Raw genomic sequence first — 6,262 nt, forward strand, 5'->3', positions numbered from 1 at the left:
AACACATCTATCTAATACTCTAGATAATCCATCTAAGCAAAGGTTAAAAGAATCACCATAAACACTAAAATCATCCATAAAAACCTCCATACAGTCCTCAATAAGATTAGAGAAAAGACTCATCATGCACCTTTGGAAGGTGGTTGGTGCATTGCACAAGCCAAAGGGCATTCTCTTATAAGCATAAGTCCCAAAAGGACATGTAAAAGTAGTCTTTTCCTAATCCTCAGGAGCTATATGAATCTGGAAATAACCTATGTAACCATCTAGAAAGTAATAATGTGATTTACCTGACAGGCAATCCAGCATTTGATCAATGAATGGAAGTGGGTAGTGATCCTTACGGGTAGCTTGGTTGAGACGCCTGTAATCAATGCAGACTCTCCAAGCATTCTGAACTCTAGTTGCTATGAGCTCTCCATGCTCATTCTTCACGGTAGTGACTCCGGACTTCTTGGGCACCACTTGTACTGGGCTTACCCATTCACTGTCTGAAATGGGATATATGATACCGGCCTCCAATAGTCTGGTCACTTCCTTTTTGACAACTTCCAAGATGGTGGGATTCAATCTTCTCTGGGGTTGACGGACAGGTCTTGCTCCCTCTTCTAAAAATATTCTGTGCTCGCATACTTGAGGGTCAATTCCCACTATGTCTGCCAAACTCCACCCAATTGCCTTCTTATGCTTCCTCAGTACATCAAGTAACTGCTCTTCTTGTTGAGAAGTCAGTTCCCCTGCAATAATAACCGGAAGCTTCTGCTCATCCTCAAGATAAGAATATTTGAGATGTGGAGGGAGAGGTTTCAATTCTAACTTTTGATCATGGGCAGGCTCTGGATTATCTGGGGCTTGTGAAAATGGCGAAGTGTCCTCATTGTCAGTTAAGAGGGTCCCCACACTCGGACCTTGTCCAGTGTGCCTCTCTTCAAACTCTTCTTTTTGGACTTCAGCCACACTTTCATCTATGATATCACACTGGAAGATAGAACGATCTTCTGGGGGGTTGTTAATGACTCCATTCAGATTGAAGATCACTATGCGGCCATCTATTTCAAAGGAGTATGTTCCTGAAAAAGCATCCAATTTGAATTTTGATGTCTTCAGGAATGGTCTTCCAAGTAGGATTGATGATGGCTTATCTGAATCATTATGGGGCATCTCCAAGATATAAAAATCAGTGGGAAATGTGAGCCCTTTAATGTTCACCAAAACATCTTTAGCAACTCCAGCCACTGTAATAATGCTTTTATCTGCTAACACAAAATGAGCTGCCGACCTTTTTAAGGGAGGGAGCCTTAAAACATCATATATAGACAAAGGCATTATACTGACACATGCTCCTAAATCACACATGCAATCATAAATTACTACACCACCAATAGTACAACTAACTATGCAAGGACCTGGATCACTATATTTTTCAGGTAATCCTCCCATTAAAGCAGATATAGAACTACCTAAAGGAATAGTTTCTAATTCATTAATTTTGTCTTTATGGATACATAAGTCTTTTAGAAACTTTGCATATTTAGGTACCTGCTGAATAACATCAAAAAGGGGAACAGTTACCTCAACCTTTTTGAATATTTCTACCATTTTAGGATCAGGTTCCAGCTGCTTCCTGGGCTTCCTTGCAAGTTGTGGAAATGGAATGGGAGTAGTGTTTTCTGTGGTGCCTGCGCCTTTTGGTGCTTCTTCCTGTGGTTGAGCTATTTCTTCTTCAACTATGTCCTGTATGTCCTCTTCCTCTTCAATATCTTCGATTTCTACCACCTTTTCAGCTGAGGCGTATTCTGGTGAGCTTGGTTCCTCCTTATTCCTCTCCTGCAGTGTGGTTCCGGACCTCAGGGTGATGGCATTAATGCCTCCCTTTGGATTGGGTAATGGTTGAGAGGGGATTCCAGTGGTGCTTGAAGGTTGGTTACTAGAATTTTGTGCTGAACCAAGTTGTGTCATAAGAGCTTGCAGAGTAGAGGTAAAACCATTCAAACTGGCGTTAATACTGTTCACGATGGTATTTTCCATGGCCAGTTGTCTTTTCTCAAAAGCTTGTAATAAATCTTCATTAGAAGATACAGAAGAATGAGTAAATTGAGAGGTTTGCTGCTGATTATTCGGTGGTCCTTGGTTTTACCTCAGGTGAGGTGCTCGGTAAGGTTGATTTTGCTGCCTGTTGTTGTTATTATTCCACCTTTGATTCCCCTGATTATCTCTGCCTCCCCTATTATTGTTGTCCCTTCAATTCTGGTTTGAATTGTCCTTCCATCCATGGTTATTATTTCCACTTTGATTGTACCCTTGGTTAGGACGGTCATAGAAGTTGTGAGTGGATGCCACCATGTTGTCTTCTTGTTAGAGCTGCGGGCATTCATCAGTGTAATGGCTGTAATCAGCACAAATTCTGCAAATTCTTTATGGAACTAGTTGTTGGTTTTGCTGCGGTTGAGTTTGCTGAGCTTGTTGACTCAACTGCATTTGCTTTAGCAAGTTGGTCATCTCACAGATGCTTCGATTTAGAGCAGCAGTCTCTATGCCAGAAGATACTTCTGCAACGGCTTTTGAACGGCCTTGCTTCTGTCTGTGGTTCCAAGTAGATTCAGCTAAATCACTGATCAATTGCCAAGCTTCATCAGTGGTCTTGTACTTCTTCATAGACCCATTGCTGGCACTTTCCAATGTGGTCTTATCTTGGGGCCTCATACCTTGTGTGATATAGCTGAGTAGCACGATCTTGTCAATCATGTGGTGGGGGCATGCTTCCAGAAGATTATTGAAGCGCTCCCAGTATTCAAAGAGAGTCTCATTGTCATCCTGAACAATTGTAGAGATATCCTTCCTCAGTTTATCAGTAACTTCAGATGGAAAGAATTTCTCCAGAAACTCCTTTATGAGTGTATCCCAGTTGGATACATTTGCTAGAGGTTGAGTGTAGTACCACTCTCTTACTTTTCCCTCAAGAGAGAACGGAAAAGCTTTCAGCAGAATTGAAGTTTCATCAGTGCCATCACGCCTGACAGTAGAACAGGCTGCCTAGAAGTCTCTCAAGTGCTTGATAGGCTCTTGAGCAGGTAGGCCATGAAACTTGGGCATCAAATTTAGCAGTGCGGTCTTTATTTCAAAATCCATAGCTACCGCTGGATGATGCGCTTGAAACGGTTGCATTGTAAAATCAGGAGCTCCTTCCTTTTGAATGGTAACTCTTCTAGCTGCCATGTTTTCTGCACGTAAAATAACCGAATCAGTAGAACGGGGGCTGGTTTCTTCCTCAGATTCACTTTCAGATCCGCCCTCAGAGCGGGCTAACCTACGCTGTTCTCGCCTTATTCGTGAAATAGTCCTTTCAATTTCAGGATCGAATATTAGCAAGCGCGGATCAGGAAGTGAACGCGTCATTTGACGGAAGAAACACGCAGCTCATAGTAGCAAAATTAAATAAAATGCAAATAAATAAATTCTAATTAATAAAATTAGCACTCTATTGCAACTCCCCGGCAACGGCGCCAAAAATTGATGGGAAGCAGAAGCTGGTGAATTAAAAATTTATTAAAATGGTTACGTTGCAGGTATAGTTCTTAACTCACCGAGAATCTGTTTATCAATTTAGAAATATGTCACAGAGAGTTTAAATTAAAATTACTGGGAGTTTTAAGTCCCAGGTCGTCTCCCAACGAGTTGCAGAAAAGTGTGCTGTTTTATTAATCAGATTTTCCAAGAAGTTGAGCTAAGTAAATTGGAATTTAAATTGAGGAATTTTAAATAATATAAATAAAAGCCTTGACTGGGAATTGATTGGTTAGAATCTCTATCATTGATGGTGTGATTGTAAGATTAATTTATAATTAATGGTTGTTCTGTTTGGTTATCCTTTACTAGGTAAGGGAAAGTCAAACAAGTGGGAATGCCAGATCTATTTACAAGTTGCAACCCACTTAGTTCAAAGGGATTGGCGTCGGTGACAGGATAGCAATCCAACATTTAACCCAATTACAAATTTTCTTTCAATCCTTCCAACTCAAGAGTTCCTTTTAATCAACTCCCCATCAAGTAAGAAAACTACTCACGCATTGTAAATAAAGAATCCATAGCACATGAAAGGGAATTAAAAGAAGACATGATTATTGGAATTGAAATTGAATTAAAAAGAAATAATCCTTGCATTAAATAATCATAAAAGTATCTGAATGACAAAATTGAACATAACAAAGAACATGGAAGAATAGAACCAAGTTAAGAGAACAAACTAGAATGATGAAGTCTTGATGAGGAAATAATTCTTCTCCCTGTTCCAATGCTAAGACCAATTGAAAATTAAAATTCTAAAAACTAGAGAGAAAAACCTAAGAGAGTGAAAAACTAGATCTAAAACTACTGAATGAATGTCTGTGTTGTTTCTGCATATTCTCTGACTCTAGTCTGCTGTTCCGGGCCGAAAACTGGGCCGAAATAAGGTCCAAAATCGCCCCCAGCGGATTCTGCAGATTATGCAGATCGCACATGTCACGCGATCGCGTCGTCCATGCGGACGCATCGCTTGCGCTTTTTCCTCTCCACGCGTTCGCGTCGCCCACGCTACCGCGTCGCTTGCGCTTTCCAATCCGCGCGGCCGCGCAAACCATGCGGCCGCGTCACTGCGATTTGTGCTCCTTCGCGCGGTCGCGTGAGCCATGCGACCGCGTCACTTCTCGCTGGTTATCTCCTCAAATTCTTGTGTTCCTTCCATTTTTGCTAGCTTCCTCTCCAATCTCCAACTCATTCATTCCCTATAAAGTCTGAAACACTTAACACACAGATCACGGCATCGAATGGAATAAAGGAGAATTAAAAATAAATAATTAAAGTCTCTAGGAAGCAATTTTCAAACATGTACTGAATTTAGGAAGGAAATCTAATTGCATGCTAAATTGATGAATAAGTGGGCAAGGATCATGACAAAACCACACAATTAAACACAATATAAACCATAAAATAGTGGTTTATCATGCAGTCATTCTGAAAAGCTTCCCAGAAAAGCTTAAGGATCCCGGGAGCTTTCTGATACCATGCACACTAGAGGGTAATTGCACCAAGACAGCTTTATCAAAAAGCTTGGTTTAACTGAAGAAGTCAAACCAACCTGGATATGTCTCCAACTTGCTGATGGCTCCATTAAATACCCATTAGGCGTGATTGAAGACATGATTGTCAAGGTTGAGCCATTCGCCTTTCCCACTGACTTTGTGGTGCTGGAAACGGAAGAGCACAAGAGTGCTACTCTCATTCTAGGAAGACCTTTCCTAGCAACTGGACGAACTCTCATTGATGTCCAAAAGGGGGAAGTAACCCTGAGGGTCAATGAGGATGAGTTCAAGTTAAATGCTGTCAAAGCCATGCAGCATCCAGACACACCCAAAGACTGCATGAAGGTTGATCTTATTGACTCTTTGGTAGAGGAGATCAACATGGCTGAGAGTCTCAAGTCAGAGCTGGAAGACATCTTTAAAGATGTTCAGCCTGATTTGGAGGATTAAGAGGAATCGAAAGAACCTCTGAAACTTCCTCAGGAAGAGGAGAAACCTCCTAAACCCGAGCTCAAGCCATTACCACCATCCCTGAAATATGTATTTCTAGGAGAAGGTGACACTTTTCCAGTGATCATAAGCTCTGCTTTAAATCCACTGGAAGAGGAAGCACTACTTCAAGTGCTAAGGACACACAAGACAGCTCTTGGGTGGTCCATAAGTGACCTTAAGGGCATAAGCCCAGCTAGATGCATGCACAAAATCCTATTGGAGGATAATGCTAAGCCAGTGGTTCAACCACAGAGGCGGCTAAATCCAGCCATGAAGGAAGTGGTGCAAAAAGAGGTCACCAAATTACTGGAGGCTGGAATTATTTATCCTATTTCTGATAGCCCCTGGGTGAGTCCTGTTCAAGTTGTCCCCAAAAAGGGAGGTATGACAGTGGTTCATAATGAAAAGAATGAACTGGTTCCTACAAGAACAATTACAGGGTGGCGCATGTGTATTGACTACAGAAGGCTCAATACAGCCGCCAGAAAGGATCATTTTCCTTTACCATTCATAGACCAGATGCTAGAGAGACTAGCAGGTCATGAATACTACTGCTTTTTGGATGGCTATTCAGGTTATAACCAAATTGCAGTAGATCCTCAGGACCAAGAGAAAACAGCATTTACATGTCCTTCTTGAGTGTTTGCTTATAGAAGGATGCCTTTTGGTCTGTGTAATGCACCTGCAACCTTTCAAAGGTGCATGCTCTC

At 41.5% G+C, this 6,262-nt stretch overlaps 1 non-coding gene across 1 annotated transcript; it reads left to right on the forward strand.

The window, feature by feature from the left end:
• The first annotated feature begins 2,739 nt into the window (after positions 1 to 2,739).
• On the forward strand, positions 2,740 to 2,847 carry LOC148577003 (small nucleolar RNA R71). The gene has a single exon (XR_015903784.1). It is a non-coding gene; the product is annotated as a small nucleolar RNA R71 (small nucleolar RNA).
• The last annotated feature ends 3,415 nt before the right edge of the window (positions 2,848 to 6,262 follow it).

This window comes from Arachis ipaensis, chromosome B1 (genome assembly GCF_059453495.1).
Source record: "Arachis ipaensis isolate K30076 ecotype BB chromosome B1, ASM5945349v1, whole genome shotgun sequence".
Classification (NCBI taxonomy): Eukaryota; Viridiplantae; Streptophyta; class Magnoliopsida; order Fabales; family Fabaceae; genus Arachis; species Arachis ipaensis.